Source organism: Chiroxiphia lanceolata, chromosome 1 (assembly GCF_009829145.1).
Source record: "Chiroxiphia lanceolata isolate bChiLan1 chromosome 1, bChiLan1.pri, whole genome shotgun sequence".
NCBI lineage: Eukaryota > Metazoa > Chordata > Aves > Passeriformes > Pipridae > Chiroxiphia > Chiroxiphia lanceolata.
Window position 1 is genome coordinate 142,677,062 of NC_045637.1, and position 21,401 is coordinate 142,698,462.

General features: G+C 37.9%; 1 long non-coding RNA gene across 1 annotated transcript in view; it reads left to right on the forward strand.

Moving 5' to 3' along the window:
* The first annotated feature begins 282 nt into the window (after window positions 1-282).
* LOC116793325 overlaps window positions 283-21,401 on the forward strand; it is a 34,623-nt gene continuing 13,504 nt past the window's right edge. The window contains exons 1-2 of the long non-coding RNA XR_004359455.1: window positions 283-4,480; window positions 11,456-11,513. This is a non-coding gene — a long non-coding RNA (uncharacterized LOC116793325). The remainder of the gene's footprint in view (window positions 4,481-11,455; window positions 11,514-21,401) is intronic.

Genomic DNA, 21,401 nt, shown 5'->3' on the forward strand with positions numbered 1-21,401 from the left:
GCTCATGTGTGGAATCTAAATACTTTTGCAAGTGTAGTGCTACAGATTCAATTAGTGTTATTTCGAATAATCATTGTCGAAGGAAGAAATTTTAGTACATTAGAATTCATGAGTTGGAAAAATCAGCAAAAAAAAATTATGTTTTCCTAAAAATGCAGTAAAAATATATTTATTCTTTTAAAATTAATTTAGAAATTTTGTGAAGTGAAAGGAGATATTGCAATCCTGTCTCTAAAGTGTATCAAGAATAGCATAACAGTGCAACTCTCTCACGTAATTTGTATTCCTTAATCAGAATTTTTATGATAATTTGAAGAAATGAGAAGCAAATAGAGTTGCCAAATCTGTCCACTCTTGAAACTGGAAGAATTGAGGGGAGTAATTGGGTGCAAAATAAACATATGTTCACAAGTAATTGTACTACCACTATTAAATTTCTTTCATTTGGTAATAGATAGTAATTACTTTAATTTCAAGGGAAAGAGAAGATTACATCCTGCAAAACTTTTTCATGCAAAATAGTCTATCCTCCTGTCAGCGATCCTGCTTATTTTAAAGTGTCTGCTTGCTTGAGAAAAGGTTTGTCAAATCAAGTCTTTAAATGGGAGAGGGGATTAGGAAACAACAAACAAAATCCAGCTTGCAGTGGGAGTTAACTTTTGGGGGTGTAGGACAGCAAATGGACAATGAATCATCATCTTTTCAGTATTCGGTGCTATCAAAACTGTTTTCCTTCCAAGTAGTCCTTTATTGGCAGAAAATTTGTGAGTCAGTGAAGGAAAATGCTATGGTAAAATACACAAAAAGAATCTTGTGCCAAAACCCAAAGTTAAGGCATATATCTGCTACAGGTTTAGGAAATGATGAGGATAAACTGGAAAAGTGTTTCTGTGTTTAAAAAGCCTAATTGTAACTGTGTATATCAGTCTCTTGTCTGTTTTGTACAGCTGCTGGTGCTGTCTCACTGGCATTTTTGAAATAAACTGTATTTTTACAAAAGTCACTATTTTGGTTTGGGATATAAGGAATAGTTATTAGTTTTATGGGTAGGAAATCTGGATATAATAATTTTCACTTTTAAATAAGCTGCTTCATTCTGTATGTAAAACAAAACAGCTTCAATATGCTTGGGTTTGTAATTAACAAATGTTGAGTTGATCAAAAATACCTTCTCTAGTACGATGCATGGAGATGAGGCTAGGCTGTGTTACAGAATAATGTGATTATAATGATTTCCTTAAGAGAGCACAAAAGCAGCATCTAAGTTTCAGCTGACGTTTATTGACACACAGCATCCGTTGGGAGCCCCATCAAACTTCCTATTCTTTTCTGTTTACCACCTCCTGCTTTTATTTACAGTCAGCATATCTGTTAATTAGCCTCTGGTAGAGCCAGTTCTTCTAAGAAGATCTCTTGTCTTCCTGGTGATGGCCCCATGAGGTGACCATGTACACACAGTCTGTGAGTGAATTAATCTTTAACTCATTAATTTCAGTGCCTGATTCTGGAATGTTTAAGTGCTGGCTTGGTTTCCTGCTCAGCAATTTGTATTTGGAGAATTGTGGTTCTTGACTTCCACTGACTTCAATGTCGTGAACACATCCGAGTGAGCTTTCAGCTTCTTGTGGTTACCCTACTGAAAGTCTTATATTCTTGTGGTTTTTTGGTTTCCTATGATTGGACCAGAATGGAGATAAGACATTGGTAACTTCTCTGTGTCATTGCAGTTATTTACCTAGTTTTCTTTGCACTTTTGCGGAATAAAATTACTCTGCCCCTTCCTCAGCTACCTCTGTTGCACAATAACTGAATGAAACATTTTCGAGAAAAAATCTGATATAACGTTGCGACAGCTGAATCTCACAAGAGGGTACTCAGTAGGGTACCACACTGTTTTACAGAATCTCAGTTAGACCTTATTTGTTTATAGCCACAGTCTGAATGCTAGAAGTGCTAGTTGTAGTGCACTTCTCTCGCAGCATGGCTTGTTTATTAGAAAAGAAAAAAGTTGCAGCTATATTTGCAGGAAGAATTCGGGAGCATGATTCAGAGATCTCTCGCCCAGGCCTACTGTGTGTGCTAGAAGTGCTTTGAGAGGTGTGAGCTGATCTGTTCGTCTCACTGGGGTGTTACAAATCTCGTAGTTTCATTGTTAATGGTTGTGTTTGTTTCACCTGAAACTTGAGAAAGGAATGACTGGGCCACTTATCTGCACAGTCAACTGTAGGAAATGTCTTAAAGTGATGACCCAGTTCCTCACTTTTGCCAGATGGCATTTATTCCTTCTATGTCCTCCAGCTGAGGAGTAGCCAAACTCTAAAGATTTAACCATAAGTTACAGGCACCCTTGAAATCCTGCCCAGAGCAAGTGCAAGTATTGAAAACCATAAAGTGCACTGTAGTAGGGTGAACATTTTCATAATTTAATGAGTGCTTCACTGATAAAAATTCCCTGCTTCAGTTAAAAAAACCCCAAACCAATAACAATAATAATAATAATAATAACAAGAAAAAAAGCCCAAACAACAGCATCATCCCTGGAATTTGTCCAACTTTTATGCTGGAGAAGTACCTCAAAGGAGTATGACGTTCTCTCTTTAGTGTGTGAGTATATGTGTTCATCTAAAAGATTTTATGCTTGCAGGACTGCATCCCATTGTCTACTTTTTGTGGATAGGCAGACCCAGGTAAAGTAATTTAGTTTAAAAAGAACTATAAACCCTAATTCCTTTAAATCAAATTCCTAAGACATCCAAGTGTCCAGGATGCTGTGAAAAGAGACACAAAAATGAGAAATAGAAGGTGAATGTTTGCTACTGATTGCTCTTGTCTTTGGAGGTTTAGTGCTGATGCAGTGTTGTGACAAAAAATCAATGAATGAAAGTTTCTGCCACCTTGTAAGTAGCCAAGGCTGAACTGATCTGTTAATGTTTCATGGGGAAAGTTGACAATGAGGGGAAACAGTGGGTGATATTTCTTCAAAACATGTTAGCTGCTTTTACTTATTTTGTCGTTTAAGGATAGAAAGATAAGAGATGCTAGAAATAGTTTCTAGAATTGGGTGGCCCTTCACCAGTGTTTTATAGGTACTATTTAAGCCATCTTTGCTAAGGAGAAGCTCCTTTACTATTAATATGCTGTCATCTTTCAGATCTCATCAAGGCAGCACCAGAATTTTTTTGCACAGATTTCCTTTGACATACAGCCTCAATAAATATGGAAATTACAGCTTAAATCTCATTTTTTTTCTTGCAAAGCAGCACAGTGCCTAAATTCATTGAATTTCAACTTTTATTTTTTCTTAATGTTGAAAGACATATATGCAAATTTTATTAACAATATGCATGGTTAAATTTAGCTGTAAACTCCAGTCAGGGATTTTTGCTTTGTTTATTGTCCAAGTCAATATGACTGTGGAGAAAACCTCCTGCTGTGCAGGAATACACAGTCAGCTACTTGGAAAAGTGGAAAGTTTAATTATGAGAGTTTATTCTGAAAAAAGGTAAAACAAGCACTGTTTTTTGGGTTGACTTTTTTTATTATGACTTCAGGTAGCAGAAGTACAACACACGCAGTTTATTTTGACAGTAACTGTTCTCAGACAAACCATTTGATTTTTCTTTAACCCGGTCATCTGTGTAACTGAGGGGTTCTGAAAGAGAAGTCATGAATAAATGATGCATTTCTTAAACTTGCAAGGTAGATAATGACATAAATGAAATAAAATCCAAGTGTGAAGGGAAAAAAGAAGCATGAACACATGTATTGCTGACAATATCTTCATTAAAATATACTTTATCCTAGGAAGATATTAGTGTCAGGTTGCCTGAAAGATGCAAATTTCCTTTGTTGCTCTCTCTAAAGTTGTTTTGATTTTTGTCCACGGTAACAGTGAAATACGCTTATACAAGGTTTTTGAGTGGAAGGGTAAATTATTGCTGGAGAATGTGTGTTATAAATGATATCCAAACATATTCTCATGTTTATAATAGAAAGCTTTCCAAGACTGTAGTTACTGGAGTGGTTCCCATGTGTTCAGTTTTTTGTAAGTCGTTTACATGGAATACATTTTATCTAGCTGTCTAAAAGACCCCCCACTGCATGCAAAGAAGGTGTTTCTCCTGCTTATCTGGACTGTACATAATACTGTAATAATCTGTATTTCTCCTTGTAATTCAGTGCATATTTCTCCTTTCTAAGCCTGTTCAAATGTAACATGAAGAGTGTTTTCATGATAATTCTACTATGGATGATAGTAACTATATTCTAAACCAAAAAATTAAAAAAAAAATTTTGTATGGCTAATATTTGGGTTGCATGACTTTCATCAGATGTGAAATCATATTCTTTTTTTCTTTGCATCTGTGTAGGACTGATCCATAACCTGAGCTAGTAGGTTCTACAGTAATACAAATGGTACATGATAATTGTGTGTGAAGAAAGGCTGGCAGCTTTACAGAAGAAATCTCTGAACCTGTAGGTAAGTTCAGAATAAGCAATTGCCTACAGCTTCCCTTCCCACATACTCTGCATTTCCACTGTGCAGCTACTCTTCTAAAGCTTTTACTGAGTCTCATTAAACAGTCCTATGTGTGAGACATTAAATATATTTATGGTAGAGTGAGAGTTTTGTTCTGAGTCACTGGTGCATCGAGAGTTTCTTCGTAATGTTCTTCTGGTTGCCTAATACAGTGAGACAGGCACATGAGAGGCACGTACACTGAGGTCTCATGGTAGCGGTCCTTGAACCTGAATCCTAAGAGATGGGAAGGTGGCTAATTTTCTGTGGAACTGAGTGGGACTCTATGTTCCTAAGTAGGATTTAGGAGCCTAAATACCTTGGAATTCTCCACATATAAAGCTTAGTTGCAATGTAGCCTCTTAATTCCCCACACATCTCTGCATTCTTCCATACATGTTTCTTCTTGGCTATTTACTGTTAATTGGCAATTTAGATGCTTAATTATGCTTCTATTTTGGAAGATGTTTCTTCCTAGTCTTATCCTGTATTTATTTATCTGTTTCCTTTCAGCTCTCTCTACTCTTAGACCTTCTGTACGTAATAAAGGCACCAGCAAACCTAATTTCTAGTAACTAGCTTCCCTCTTACAATGGAATGTATGAAACATAAGGCTGTTGGTATTAACAGAGCTACCTTGTAAAGATGCTATAAAAGGAATCATCAGGGCTCAAAATCGACTATTTTGTCCATTCAACCTGTTTTTTGACCAATATAAGCCCAATATGCAAGTTGCGTATTAGCCAAATTCTACTTCTTTTGACTGACAAAAGGTGTAGGGTGAGGGGTATGTGCCACAGGTAGTTAAATAATGCAAAACTTTATGTCAGTCTAATCCTTTTGTCACAGAAATTACTCTGCTGTTTACTCTTCTGAAGCTAATCAGGGAATAAATCAATGTAACACTTTCTTCCCATGCTAGACTTTTAGCTTAGTTTTGGGAGTAGGGTACAGTTTGAGTAGTGATTTAAGTGCTTAGATATCACAGATTGCTTTTTGCTTGTGAAGAATGTTTTCTTTCTATATATTTAATAAAGGAACATTGATTAGTTAACTAATTAAAGAAATTAATGTGATTGACTGTTTCTTGTGGCTCAGAGATTCACGCTGCTTGGCTAATCGGTGGCCATGAGTGTTGCATGTGTAAGTAGTTAGAGACAGTTTGTTTTATTCATGCTGATTTTTATCACCAAACATCTTAGTTTGTACTGAGGAACACCGCAGGTAGACCATGACCCTTGTACTCCACCTCAGTGAGGGGTGCTTTGAAAGGGCCTTTTGTTGCCTCATCAGTGCAAGGCCTAAACATATTCCATAAACAATCTCAGAGGGTCAGGGAGCAACTGAACTGGAGAGGATGAGAATATGGTAAATTAGGTTAGGAACAGGTACAATGTTGGTGATCCTTGAGGGACACTCTACAGCACTGCCTGTGACAGCATGGCTTCTTCCAGGCTTCAGCTGCGAGGTTGTTGCCTAATGCCATGTGCTAGATCTATGTATTTAATTATTTAAAAGCTTAGCTTTATTTAAAAGCTATCTACCTGCTCTCAACTGGTGTTTTTAACTTTCTACCTAACAATGCTGATTAAAATGAAAGATGTTTGTTGGTCATCTTGTTTCCTGATTGGATGCCTCTGGGAACTCAATCTATACATAATCTCTTCTTAGAATCATCTAAATCTTTCTGAGTGCCAAGTAAAACCATCTGAAATGTCTAGACATTATTAGATTTAAAGTTATTTTTAGTCTAATTTAAAAATCACAGCAATTTTTTGTGTAGACTTGTTAGTACCTCACATTCACTGGATTTTTTGTGGCATGTTGACTGATATATTTTCTGCTACTCTACATGTGTTAATACAGTACCATATAAGTACTGTATTAATCAGTGCTCATGAGAGATTATGCGGGTGGAAAACATGATCATGGGATTTGACCTCCTTGGAAGCAAGGACTTTTCCAGGTCACAAAAGGCCAAGTATTCAGCTCATGACTAGTGTAAAACTCTTTTTCTGTCATAACAGAAATACTGACACCTGGTTTGCACTTGAAAGTGTTATCAAGGAAGCCTGTCAGGGAGGGATATGAATTTTTTGCTGACATAGCTATGCCAGCAAAAACCCTAGTGCAGAAGCTGCATAAGAAGTTCTTTTACCTGTACATTTTACTTCTCTTGAGGGATAGGTGGAAGTTGCTTGGGAAGAGGAGTCTTGTTAGTGTAATTTCTATATTAACCTTTCTAATGTAAATCAGCTTTAAGCCTCATCCTGTAGGGACTCATGCAACTCATATCACTGCACACAGAGGTGATATATCATAGCTTATGCTTATGTCACTCCAAAGAATGACCTCCAGAGCAACTCTAAGAATAGTATGTGTCACTGTCTCCTATTCATCTTCTGTCTACAGAATTGTCTTACAGCTGCAAGTTGCATGAATAATGCCTGAAAATGCATGAATTTTCATGTTTAGCACCTGTCCTGTTGGTAGTTCTAGTCTTGAAGATAGTTTTGGGGCCCCATTTAGGAAACAGTACAGAGAGGACCATTGTTTAACTAACTGAACTACTTGCAGGAAGAAGGGAGGCTGGATGTAGATATAGCAATGAAAAGGAGGGAAGGAAACTTCCTAGCAGTGAAACTTGTGATGTGCAACACACAAACTGAAGACTGAGGAGTACTAGAGTGGAAGCTTCCTTGGGTGAATCAGTTCCAGGAAGAATAAGCACATGGAAACACTTGGTGGATCAGGATTGTCCTTTGCTGGTGCTACATGCAGCACAATAAAGCACAAGTAGTTCTAAAGAAATCAGTAGTGGAACAGGAGAGTAGAAATGGTGGGAGTGAACTCAAGTTATGACTTGAAACCTTACCTTGTCTCTTACAATGCAATTCCTGTATGCCTCTAATTATCTTTCATCTAGAAATTCTACCCTACTTGGAATTGATGACCTAAAGAGTGGGGTCTTAGTGTTTGTCTGCAGGAAGGACTCCCTTTTCTTTTATGGGAGAGAGAGACACCCAACAAGAAATTACATCTAGCCTTGAGCATACGCATATTTTGTATTAGTTCAAGTTATTTCATAACATATGAAATGATGGCTGGACCAGATACTTGAATACATCATTTGCACTAGCAGAAATAATTTCACATCATACTCTGCAGGAATTCAGACTTGTTCTATTTTTGGGCTTGAAACAGGAACAGCATGAAGAAACTAGCTGATGTTTTATTTGAGACAAAGGTTTCCTTTTTCCTCAAAGGTTTTTTCAAGACATGTGGAAAGCCCATTTCAAATAATGCTGCCAGAGCCAAAGCTGTGTATGTAAGCTCTGTGGTCATGCGTTGAGGTTGATTAATCAGCCAAGGTTGATTGAAATTGGTATTTTCACTTCAAGTCCTAGAGACTTACTTTGGAAACACATGAATTTGTGGACTTGCAGCCTCTCTGACAGATGAATCTAGTCTTGAGGATTGCAAATTTGATCCCTGCTGTTACCAGTCCAGCCACAGGGGCCGTTTAACAAAAGATCCCTGAGTTAATGATTGCTGTTCTATGACAGGGATATTGGACTTATTATACACTGAACACAAAGGTCTCTGATCCATATTCGTGCCTTGTTTCCTGCTTGGGATTCAGCACCACATGGTGGTAACTGCTTCATGCAGGAAAGCGTTCTGCTGTGATATCAGTGAGCGATAGTATCAGAAGAACATCCATTTTCCATGAATTTAAACTATTACCGCAGTTAGGTGCAATTATTGAGAATCCCTGTAGAGTCGCACAAAAAATGTTGTCTCTGTCCAAAGATGTTGATTCTGGAATGTAGCAGTGCCAGTCTGACATGCGTAATTTGGGGTCTCAGTGGCTGCTATAAACTGTGCCCTGGAAAAAGATTACTGGGACTAGAAAGTACAGTGCTGCATTTCAAGCTCTATTTTGAGTATCAGTGGCTTTGTCAAACTATACATGTAATTTAAATGGAATTTACATGGTGAAAATATGTTGAAGAGGAACCAGTGGAATAAGATGACTTCATAACACAGAATATTGACTTTGCATATTGACTTCATTAACTTAATGCTGTCTCTTGTGTATTGGAAAATTGTTCAAGTGAGAATAATAGCTTTTGAACTACTTACAGGCTAATAGGTAGTGATTGTAGTCACTAAGACTGAATAGCTGTGGCTGTTGATTACACAGATTAAATGTGAGTGCAGTTTTCAATATGGCTGATTTTCAAAAAACTCATTTTCTGTCCTTCATTTTGACTTTCATGGCTAATGACACTGACTTCTAATGCATATTAAATTCTGGGAGTGGGAAATTAAATTCCTCTTCTTCCATCTCATAGTAGAGACATGATTGCAAAGCATACCATATGCTTATTTTAAATTGTTCAAGACTGAAGCTATCAAATAAAAGGTTGCATTAGTGGCAATTCCCATACAGTGGGACATGCTCTGTTTAAACAGCTGATTGGTTATAGATATTTGTAGCATTCACAGCACCAATTTTTCATGCACTCCATCCTTATGTTTTTTCTCTTCATATCTGAACTGTGTGCATGTCTATTTGCATCTGCTGTGATTTCTCAGTGAATGCTAGTTCCCAAGTTCTTTCTCTATTCTTCCTTTTTTTTTTTTTTTCTCCAGGGCCTAATTATGAAACAGCTTCAAATAAATACAATTTTTTAACAAAAAACATTCTGCTTCCTGTGAACAATGGGCTGAATTTTTCTCTTTATTCTTGGGGAGTTCTTATTCAGTTGGAGTGCTTTGCAGTTGGCTAGGCCTGAGATTTCTGGGAGCTGTAATTGTGTCTCATTAATTCTTACAGTAATGTAGGGTAACTATAAGGAGCATGCAATTAGTGGTCTGGTCAATGAATAGAGCAGTTAATCAGCAGACAAAGGATGGGGCTCAGGACCTATTAGGCTGAAAGGAAGTGTTACTATTGTCACAGGCAGTAGGAATGCATGCAGACATGCCTTAAAGTTGAACTGTTTAAGAGAACTGTGTATGTCTTTTTGCTAAACCAGTTTTCCTACCTATTCCACTAGTTGAGAGAGATTCATTTAAGCTTGCCTGCTAGAAGTCAAAGACCATATCAGAGGTTTCGACAGGCTGAACGGACTCCTCAGTGTATTCTCTCACCTTAACAGAGGCAGCCCCAGCGTTTATCAAAATTAAAAAATGGCCAAAGAGACGTAAGGCATCCTTAGCTGTTCCTCCTCCTCAGAAAAATGGTGTGTGAATGTAAAGTTTAAATCAGCTATTGTGTAGATTGTCACTCAGTCATACTCAGCATGTTTGTCTTCATAATGAACCTTGTTTGTTCTGAATGGCTGCGCTGTTTGTTCTGAATGGCTGTGCTTTCAGTGCATGTAAATGTATGCAAATACTCATAACAGTTTAAAAATGGTAGCTCTTACGGTAACAAATAACCTCTCCTACTTTTATGAAGCCCTGACTTTTGCTGTATCTAGGGTTTAAAATGCAAAAATGATTCCACCTTTAGACAGTGCTTCGGGTTTTTTTGTTAGCCCCAGATCAGAACTTTCAGTTGTTTCTGCCTTTGAAAAAACGTGAACCTCATGAATCCTGTGAAATGTTATGACATATGATGATTATAAAGAAAAAGCTTTATCAATAAAACACTGCCCTTGAGTAACTCTTTTTTCTAGTAGGCATTGCTTCAAATAGAAAGTAATTTCTTCTCTTAAATAAAACAGACACTTGGCATAAAAAAGCAGTAATTAAAATAACTTTTTTGGGGGGAAAAAAGGGAATTGAACTTTAATAATTAGCTTATATTCAGAGTCTAGTGTTTTTCTCAAAACTGAAAGTAATTTTTAACTGTCTTCTTTGTATTAACAGGTCTGTAGCTTTATCTTTTCTCCTGGTATTCACATCAGCAGTGTTAGAAGAATAAAGTCTCTCAGGCTTTATATTAAGGATTCAATTATTCTGTATAATTAGCCCTGATTTGTTAAATATTTGAAACATTTTTTACTCTTAGGTATGGAACAGCATACTGGAGTGATCAAAACCACAAATAACTTGTACCTCTACTCAGAAAATGCTTTTTTTATCAAATAATAAGGAAGATTAAGCCTAAGTCTCTCTCTTTTTCTGTTTGGATTTTATTCCCACAAGAAATATCAGTTTTGTCCACAATCTCTTGTGCATTTCTATTCCCTTGAAATACAAAGAGGCAGTGGATTCTGGTATAAATTAAGTAGATTTAATGAAATTTATGAGTTGTAACTTGTGCCTTGAATATAAAATACTTGAGTGAGGCATAAGGTATTTTGCTCATGCCATTATTGTCACCTGTCTGTTTTTTCATTCTTCTGTGCCTGTTTTTGAAACACTTAGGAGGCTGTGGTGTCTTGGGAATAACAGTTTCTCTATGCCATACATAGGAAATCTTTCCAAGGTCATATTTTTTTTACAGTGTCTTCTTTTAAAGAAGCAGAACAGACCAACCCTGCAAAATGATGGTATTACTTCCACACTCAGAAACTGGCTCTGAGTGCTCATATATATGCTACTTCTCCATTTAATTAGAAAGTGATTTCTCATCTGGTGTTAGACAGCATAAAAAAGTTGCTGCTCAGTATCACTGTTAAGCATCACAAAATTAATGGGAATTACCTTCTTTTTCCTCCTCCAGTAAAGTTTTTCCTGTTGAAACACAGGTTCAGTCATAGGGAACTATTGATGTGGAAGGGGTCTTAAATAAAGTCACTGAAATATTATTTGGGGAGGTAGCAGATTAATTGTGGTCTTCCATAAGAGCACAATGTTATGACTGGAATGGGCATTATGATAGAAATGATAAATACTCCTTAATATGTAAAGATTGATGAAAGGTCTTTAACCTTGTAAATTAACAGAATGTTCATCTCTGTATCTCTCTTTACATAGGCACTCGTATATTTTTACTTAGCAATAAGAACTAATGTTACTCTGTGGACAGTGTAAGGTAAGGTAAATTAAACAACTGCATTGCTGTTTTGAGAACTTCTCTTTTTCTTAGTATAGTGTGACTCTTATCTGGTGTACCTGGCCTGTTGTACAAATCTCCAGTCTGCAATAATCCTAGAGCAGAAAAAGTTTATAGCTGCTAACTAAAAATATATGCCAATGTAGTTTAAAGGGCATTAGCTTTAAAGAAATCCTTTTGCATGTGTCCTGTTTTTTCTGGTGCAAGATGACATTACTATAACACAAACACGTGTATCTTGCTCTCCAATTTAATCTAGTTGTCTATGCTTCTTCATCTGTTGTTAGAACAGAGAGAAAATATTGCTTTCTGACCAGTTGTCCCACCTGTTTTGAACTTTGTTCCTGAGTACTTTTATTCTTAAGTGGCAGGTCTGACCTTGTAGAAGTTGCTGCTTAAGCTGGTACTGTCACCAAATCACCCTCCCATTATGGAAGAGACACTGCTTTTTATGAGATGACTGAAATTAAGTGAGGTGATTACCTCCATAGTGAAAATCATTTGATTATAACTCTTTCATGTATTATCTATATGTCCTGAACGCTCATCTTAGGGATCAGACTATGGTGCACACAACCAGTAAGTAATTTTCTCAGTCAGTTGAGGAATACATTTGTAGAGTGTACAGTACTCTTGAGAGAAGTGTATCACTGAAGTCACCGCTTTTTTTACCTAGAATGAGATTTGGAAGAGTAAGCTATTTAAGTCCAAAACTGTGGCCCTAAGAGTGCCTTCTTAATTGCAGTCTAGCCCTGGCGACACCTAAGCTCCATGAGCAACTTTACCATTCCACGGCGCCTGGTAGCTGAGGTCCAAAACAGCCCTGTTTTAGCAGAGGTCTTTCCCCTGCTCCTTAAGCTTGACTAGGATCCAGGAAGCAGATGTTACAGGGTCAGAGTTACCTGGGACAGCTGATCTGGTAAATGTTCCCCGAACACACAATATCCTTGGACAACTTCATCTCCTAATAAAATGCAGTGACAGCAGCTACTGCTGGGAGAAAGATGGAGCAGCTCCCTTTTACATAACATCATAGTGGCTAGATAGTCATCCAAGAAATGTCTGAGTGGGCTTGCATCCGTGTTGCTCATTGCCTTGCAGGCTGCCCTGTCTCCTAGAGTAGAGGCTAGTCTGAGCTAGCACAAGCAAATAGTTCTGGTCCTTTAGTGCCTTTACATATGAAATGGTTTGTCAGGAATTTGAACCAGAATCAATTCAGTGACCCAGAAGAGAATATGGAGTATTGGTGTGTGGCATGCTCTGTGCAATTTGTCACAGCAAATGAGCTGCTGTGTAGGCTACTTGCTGCAACTGTTGTGTAACATTTTCTATATACAGTCTCTTTAGCAAACCTACCTGAAAGAGCATGAATTAAAATTGCTAGGAGGAAGAAAAGGTAGTCTTTCTGAAGGCTGTGCTGAAAGAAAATTTCTTGTGAAAGAAAATTTCTAGTATAGACTGTAGTCTATGCTAAAGTCAGAAGTAAAACCCTTCCTGACCAGGAATTGTTCCAGCTATGTTTGAACTGTGATAATTTGGGCCATTCTATGTACAACTTAGAAATTATGGTTGACCTCGTGACATTGTTATTATATTGCAAAATCTCTCTGCGTGTCTGCTTTAGCTCCCAAATGCTTGGTGGCAGGATAAAGGACACTGTACTTTTTGAATAGGTTATGACTTGCATATGAGAAGGACTGGTGGCATTGGAGAGATTTGTTTTCTTGCAAAGAACTAGAAAATGCAGTGCGGAAAATGTCCACATTGGCATTAGCATGATAACAGGTATTAATTCAGAGACAATAGAGCAAAGAAACTTTTTTTTTTTTTAAAGAATGAAATATGTAACTGAAGAACCAGAGGAGGGTAGGGGAAGTGGTTTGACTCCAAAGGTGCCATATGTCCTAAAGACAAGTCCTGAAATGTATGAGAAGGATTTTAGGCAGTATGAACTTCTCCCAGGAGGGAAGTCTGTAGTGGTCAGAATTTGCTCAAAGCTGACATGCCTCAGTTTGGGTCCAGTCCTCACTGTTGGCTGCTGTGCCTGCATCAACTTGGAGTTTCATGTGATCCCTGAGTTGCACATAACTTTCTTCCTATCCACATTTATGGTCTTACTATCACAAACTAAGAACAGTCATGCAGGATCAGACTAAACATCTGTCTAGTCGGGTATCCTGTTTCTGACAGCAGCCTGGGGGAGCGTATAAGAAAATGTCAAGCACGTAATGATCCCTTCTTGGTGTATGCTCCTACCTTCTACTGAATCATGGTTTTGGGACTTCCTGAGTCAGAGATAACGCTAGCATTTTTCATCCCTCCTCTCAGTTCCATTAGTGGTGCAAGCCTTGGAGACTTTCTATTTTGTTTAAAACCGTTTTCTCATTTTCTTTTATGCAGTACCTTACACGGGCTTTCTTTTGTACAATGAACTGTAAAGCTCATACGTCTTTCTGTTTAAATTCCTCTTTGGGATTGTCTTCTTCCTTGACATCTACCAGAATAAGATTTTTGCTAATTTATTTCTTTTACTCTATTAGTTAGCTGCCCATTAATGTGAGGGGAAGGGTGTGGGGGTCCCTAGGGAGCTTCTGGCTGTACAGGCTCCAGGAGCATGGCTCCATTTTAGCTGCTGTGCTAGAGAACAGGGAGGAGTTAAGGTGCTCAGTCCAAGACAAAATTTTTAAAAACTAACAGTTCCAGGAGTCTTCAACTCCAGACACCTCGCATTTCTCTGCAAGACAAACTTGTTGTGCAGCCCAGGACTCAGCATGACAGGAAACAAGCCAATTGCCACTGACACAGGTTTTGAATGATGTGGATAATCAAACAGAAAAATAACTTATTTGGCTTCTGGTACCCAGCAAGTTGTGGCTGGTTCTTTTCTAAATCAAACCTTGTCTGAAAAGGATAAATGGTGCTACACTGCACACTGCCCTCCCTCCCCCTTCTTTGCAGCAGGAAGTAAATGCGTCTGTGGAAGAACTGTGATGTGAGCAAACACAATATTGAGCCAGGAAATGTTTATGCAAGAGCATGTGAAAACCTGAAGGAAAATGTAGATTTTAAAAAAAACCCATACCCAGCAACTACTTCTCTCTCCTCATCAAATGTAAAGCAGTTTAAAATTTCTTGGTATTTTAGCGCACATGGTATTTAATTTAAAAAAACCCCAACTTCTAGTAGTACTGTAATTCTGAGTTAGATCAGTTCTTTTCCGTGTCAGTATTTGCTTCGTCTCTTGTAGAACTTGGTAGGCCAGTGTTGGTTTCAGAAGGAGGATTGGATCCATATCCTTTCTATCTGTAGATGTATAAGTCTCTAGGCTCCTACATTTGAAAAACTAGTCCTTGCTACTAAACTGTTATAACTGTAACAATTCTGACTACAGAAATTCTTATCTACTTGGAAACAAATAAGTAGGAAGAAGGTGATCTTTGAAAACTTCATACATGGGAAAGAAGCAAGAAATGTTACTAAGTCATTCCTTGTCACATAGTTGCCAAATCAAGCTATAATTTTTCTGTTGCTACTTTTGCATGCTGATAGGTTTAAGTGAAGTGATTAAGCCTCTGGAACACAAGATGCAGTCTGTAATGTCAGCTAATACAATGCTGACCCCAACTTTCTACTCTCTGTGGGAAGGTTCTCTTCTGCTTCAGCATCTTGTCAGCTACTTTGAATGCTCTTAATCCTACTCATATTTTGTGGTATAGGCCAGGCCAAAAATATGTTCTCATAATTCAGGCCAGGCAAATTAGAAGATATTACGGCCCATGTTGAAAGGTTTCCCTTCTAGGCAAACTTGTTATTTTATTGCTCAAATGTTTCACTGTGAAAGCCATTTATTGTTCCTCCTCTGTGCCATAGCAAAAATAGTCTAGAATCATCTGCTTTTCCATTGTCCCCTTCAGTTCCAGTTCTGAATAATTTTTGATGCCGTGCACCTCTCTTTATGCACTTCTGGTTTTCAGATTATTCTCCCTTCTCCATCAATTGCTGCTCAGATTTTGAATCCTCCTTTGTTGCCACATGGCATCCCTATTGCCAGTCATCTCTCAAAGTCAGTCAGTTGTTGCTGTTCTTGTTATCGGCAAACAGATAAAAGAATCTGGTGAATGACCTGCTGTAATAAATTAAAAAAGGCCTTTCTATCATGAGTAAGTTATGCACTGTTTTTGCATTCTTCTCCTAAACTCTTGCTTGTTGAGTCCAGTTTTCAATGGATTGATAGTAGGTTAGTTTTACATTTTCTGGATCTGAGCTACTTTTGGGTACAGTAGTTTGGAAGACACTTGTTAGAGGCCTAGCAACCTTAATCTCTTTTCAGGTTTTCAGTCACACAGGGTGATACACTGCTTAAAAAAAGTGTGTTCTAAATTTCAGGAATGGGATATATACTGCTTATGCCAGGGATACCCTTCCTGCCCTTTGGAACAAAAAACCTGGTAATAAAGTGGAATTTGGAAGTGATAATTTTTCCTATGTAAAAAGTTTGTCTTATTATCTGCATGGACTGAACTAATACCTATCAACAATGTAGGCTCTGTGCTGGTGGTATGGGCTGAGCTTTAGGCATAATTTTATGAGTTACTATTTTTGGGAAATAAAATCATACACATTCTATCTTCTACATGAATGTCTCTGACTGAAAAGTAATAATAAAAAAAAACCAACCTACTGCACTGAGGTGGAATACAGAACTCCTCCTTTTCATCCATTTGTTATTTTTTGGATTTATTTGAATTATGGTAGATATTGAGCTAGAGGACACAAATAAAGACAGTGTAAACATGGTAGAACCTCAGTCAGGATTATAGATTAAAATTAAAATAAAAATTATAAGTACACAAAGCTGTGGTATATGCCAGTTGACATGTTTTCTTTGCTGGTTTGTCTTTTTTTGTTTGTTTAAATTATGACAAAGGTAGTATTGGCCTCCAAATATTAAATCATTTCCTGCATTTCTGGTTTGGAAAACTGGCACTATGCTCCCTCCTCTTCATACCACTATTACTACATACTATTTCTGTTATTAATAATTATAGTTGAGTAGTGTTTCAGACATACCAACTACAAGAATATACCAAAGAGGTATCTCTCGTTCTGCAGAACTTACCCTCTGACAAACCAAGATACACAGCTGGAAACTGTATTCAGTAGTACACTATGTGGAAGCTGAGGATATTATTAGCAGTATGTTACTGAAGTTTTTGAAGGCTTCAAGTGAAAGGAGAGGATAAAGGTAGACTTGGAGAATAAGTTGCCATATAGTTATTTATGGGGGCTTCCTCCCTCTGAGGGAGAACATTGCAGAAAGCACCAACACAGTTACTTAGAAACAAGTAGGAATGGGAGGTACTTAGCTCAGTCTCTTGAAACACAAAACAGAAATCTCTTGAGAAATGGGCTACACATACAATTAAAATATGAAGATAAGTATCTTACGTTTCAAGTAATAGAATGGGCTGTATGACAAGTGATACCCTGATTACAGTGAAGGAAGGGCATAGGTCCAGTGAGTCATGGGTGAATTAGTCTCTAAGGCTAGGTTCAGTGCTCTGGGGCACTGCCTTTCTGTGCTGATGGTCTGGAGAGGCAGGGCTGGGTCTTACAGACATCCAGAGCCTGAATCCACTCCTCTACTCTTGCTTTATCTTCGTAAGGTGAGGTGGCTGTTGAAATATGAGTTTGTATGTGTGCTAATCGTCACCTGGTTCATTAGAAAACTATTTCTAGCCTTTTAGTAGCCCTATCTGAGCTACTCTATCCCATCCCTGCCACATTGCCAAGACTGCACCATTTGTATCTAGACATGGATTAGCTGTTGTTTTGTACAATGTTGTGTAGCAGCTGCTCCTAAAGTTGTGGTTGTAAGTCCACATTCTGGAATTGTGTGATGATGCTCATGTGCTATTAATGGATGCTGCTGATACTCTGCATTGTTAAGGTATTGATATTCTGCTATGCCAAACACAGAAACTGAGGATGCTTGGAGTAACTATAGCCAGGATGAACAGTGGGTATGGCACTTCAGAGCAACTATTACTGAAAGTAGAGGCAGGCAATCGGCAAGGTGTCATACAGGTATGGCTGAAACTTACCTAAGAGGTTTTAAGCAAAATTTAAGAGATTTAAATAATTCTTTTGGAATAGTCAATATATCTTCTTGTGTGTTGAGCATTCACTGCAGCCTCTCCATGCATTCCTACGCCAGATTTGTCGTGCTGCAACTCCTTCACTAACCGTGTTTCCTACCTTCCAAATCAAGACTTTGGTCCTGCCTGCCTCTTCTTCCTCACCTTTCTGCATGAAACTTACCCTGCCCCTGATATGCATTCCAAAGACTTGGTGGCAAGCGTTCTGCATGTTGAATTAGAATGGTGATAATGCAAGACTGAGTAATTCAGAGCCCCTTTGCTGTCCTTTTCACTTCAGTTATGAATTTTAAATAATATTTATTCCCTGAAATGATATAAACGTTTTACTGACTGTGTAGTTTATCATTGGGATTATTTGCTGTATTTTTAAAACCTAATGCCTACTATCTTATCCATTGTTTTATAGATGTGTAAAGGGCTCTGAAAGCAGCTACATAGTGGAATTTAGCAGTACATGATACATTTTATTAGGATTAAGAGCTTGTAAATTAATATAGAAATTCTGAGAGCTTCAGAATATACCTGACTGAAAAAATAGCAGCAGTGACTTGATGTGTAATTTGTATGTTTGCTTTTAGTTTGCAGAATGTCTCTGAGAGACAAGCTTCCTGCTAGCCAATTTATTTTTTAGATAACAGGGACTGTCAAGAAGTACATTCAGAAGGAAAACACAGTAATTAATTTGTCACTGAAACCTGAGGGGTCCTCTTCCTCATATAGGTGATAATGAAGGTTTTGCATGTAATTAGCAGGAATAATTAGCACATTTCTGGTAACAAATAGGCTGAGTGGTTCTCTGCAAATAAATTAATTGTTGTGCTAACACAGGCAATTGTCTCTTTATTGTCTGACAATGCCCCTTGTTTACACTAAAGCCTATTTCCGACCTTAGCAGCTTTGCAGAAATAGGAAAGAGAATCTATAAAATTGTACCTCATCCATCTGCTTTTGAGAAACTTCAAGACCACCAGGGGACTTGTTTGTTGAGACTTGTTAAACAATTTGTAATCGTGAACATGTGTTTCACTATATTAACAAATGAATTGTTCAAATCAACTTAGTGGGTAAACCAGAAACCCCACACTAATGAATCAAATGTGGACTCTGGGCATCTAGGAAAAGAAATATTTCTGAAAAATAATATAGCAGTAAATTCACAGCAAAGAGGAACAAATCCCAGAATTCCACATATAATCACACAACCAAGCAAAACTGGTTTTATGTGATAGATGTTCTTCATAATGCAAAATCACACTGTGATGTATGTGCCCTTTGCTTCACTGCTGTAAAAAGTGACGATGTCACAGGTCTGCTAAAACATATCCTCTGAGCAGCCTTAGTTTAGACAAGGCTTAGTCAGCCTATATTATCTTCATTTGTTCTTTCCAGAAGATCTAAAAAGCTATTATTGAGGTAGGCTTTCTACTTCGGGTGTTTTGTTTCATCCTTTTTCTCTCTGTTTTTGCCTTATGTTTCTTCTGCTTAGGGACAACTGTCATCTCAGCAATAAGATTACATTAGCTTCTGGGTCTTCATAAATATGGAAACTCTTGGTTATGGTGAAGTCTGCAGATAGGTTTCATCCCTCTGATGTGTTTGGTGAGGGGAGGGGAGAGGAAAGGGGGAAAATGTATTTTGAAGATGGGATGCTGCAGGTGTAGGGTTAGCTGAAATACTAAATTTTGTTTAGGGAAAATATTGGTTCTTCTATTTTTTGCTGCAGTAATAATTCTCCGATGTTCCTCTGAAATGGAAACAAAGAAAATATAAATGATAGACATCTGTTTTAATTTGAGGGTAGGGTTACTGTATTTTTCCAAAATAACAATTTATTATTTTATTTGCAAATGAGTATTTATATTGGTGTATGTTTTGATTTTTATATTTTCAGAATTTCCTCACTTTTTTCTGGTAGTGATGGCACTATGCAGTGCAGTTAAATCTTGGAACATAATGCCAACAATATTCCTGCCTTATTGGAGAAACACTACTCATTGTACCATTTCCGTGTTCTTGTAGTTGACTAACAATGGGCACAAGAGTATGGAAAATATCAACAACAAAAACCTCACAGCCAAAAAGTGCTTTTGCAAGTGTCTGTACAGTTGTGAAATTTAAGACTTGTCCATGCATGTAGCTGGTTGACTTCAATCCCTTTTCACTAGTGTGTTGCATGTCAGACAGCTGATTTCTGTTGTGCATCATGTCAAGTGGCACACAGCTTTGGAAGTGTTGAGATGATGATGGCTGTGTTAAGTGAAACTATGGGAGTGTGAAGATATTCCCTACTAAAAACACTTAAAAGTGTTTATATCTGTCATGTCTTCCCAGCAATATCTTGCAAAAATTTGTTGGACTTCCTCTACAGTTTCCTTGTTTGCTGGTGCAATGATCAACATGACAAGACAACTTCTGTGTAGAAGTGATTGTGTGGAGAGGGATGTAAGCCCTGATATTGTGCAATCAAGCCTTTTACTTTTCGTGTGAAATATCTCAGTCCTGAACTAAGATTTGGACTTTATTGCCCGCATGGGAGAAGACTTGTCAACGTTAGTATTAATTAATTAATTTATTAGTTAAGTTTATATGGAACTGGGGAGACAAATGGTTGGTGAAAGCTGGCTCAGGCAGCATAGAGTAGGGAAGAGGGATTCTAAGTGGGCTGACTCAATATTCAGGTCAGCTATAGGACTTCTGAGTTTTTTAAAAAGTGTGTGGCTTCCATGAAATGTGAAGGTGTCTGTCATTCAACCTTGTAATATCTTTCTGCCTGATGGATCTTTGGGATGCCACTGTTTTGTTTGCTTTATCTAATGTGAATTTTCCATGTCATTTTTCTTCCCTCTAAATATCCTAGTGCACAGCCAGCACTTTTGTGCTGCTTGGTTTTGTGGTGCTTGTTTCTTACTGCTCTCTGCCTCTTTTTAGCTACTCTCTCAAAAAAAATAGCTGACCAAGATGGTGGCTCTGTAGAAAGTTTGAAGGAAAATCAGTTTTATTTTAGCACAAGAGGCAGAAAAGCATTCAAGTTTTTCAGATTCAGAGTTTCATTAGTGTTGTCAGCTTTGAGCTGACATGGGACCTTATGGGGTAATTTGGGCACATCATGGTACATTTCTTCTCTAAGAAGAGCGATATTTTGTGATACTTTAAAACTTTTGGTCCTTTTTGGTTACTGCGAAATTCTGTTTATCTTGCACTATGGTGATTGTTGACAGCTAGAAATGAGAATTTAAGACAAAGGATTATTCATATCACATGGAGGTGGCCACAGAAGTCCTGGTACAGCCCAGCAGAATAGCTGACACAATCTGTGATCCACTCTGTGCTCCCTGTACTCTCCAAGGGCTTCTGTGTGTCAACACATAACCTGTCCCAAGTGCCTGCAGCCCCCTCCTTGCTGCACTCCTTAGTGCAGCTCTGTCAGTGTGTGGGGTGTGTGATAAATCCCAAGGTGGGATTGGTAAGTCCAGCTGTGTAAGAGGGATGTACTCTCTAATGTATATGTGACGAGATGTATATATTTCTATGGGGGTCTCCCTGTGGGGTGCATGGCCATGTGTTTGCAGCACACTTGGTTCCAGAGAGAGGCCAAAGCTGTGGTAGACACCCTCAATGTGTGTTGCAGCCACAGGGCTGGGCATCACCAGACAATGTGTTAAGTGACTGCATGATTTGTACTAGCGACAAATGTTGACAGAAGAAA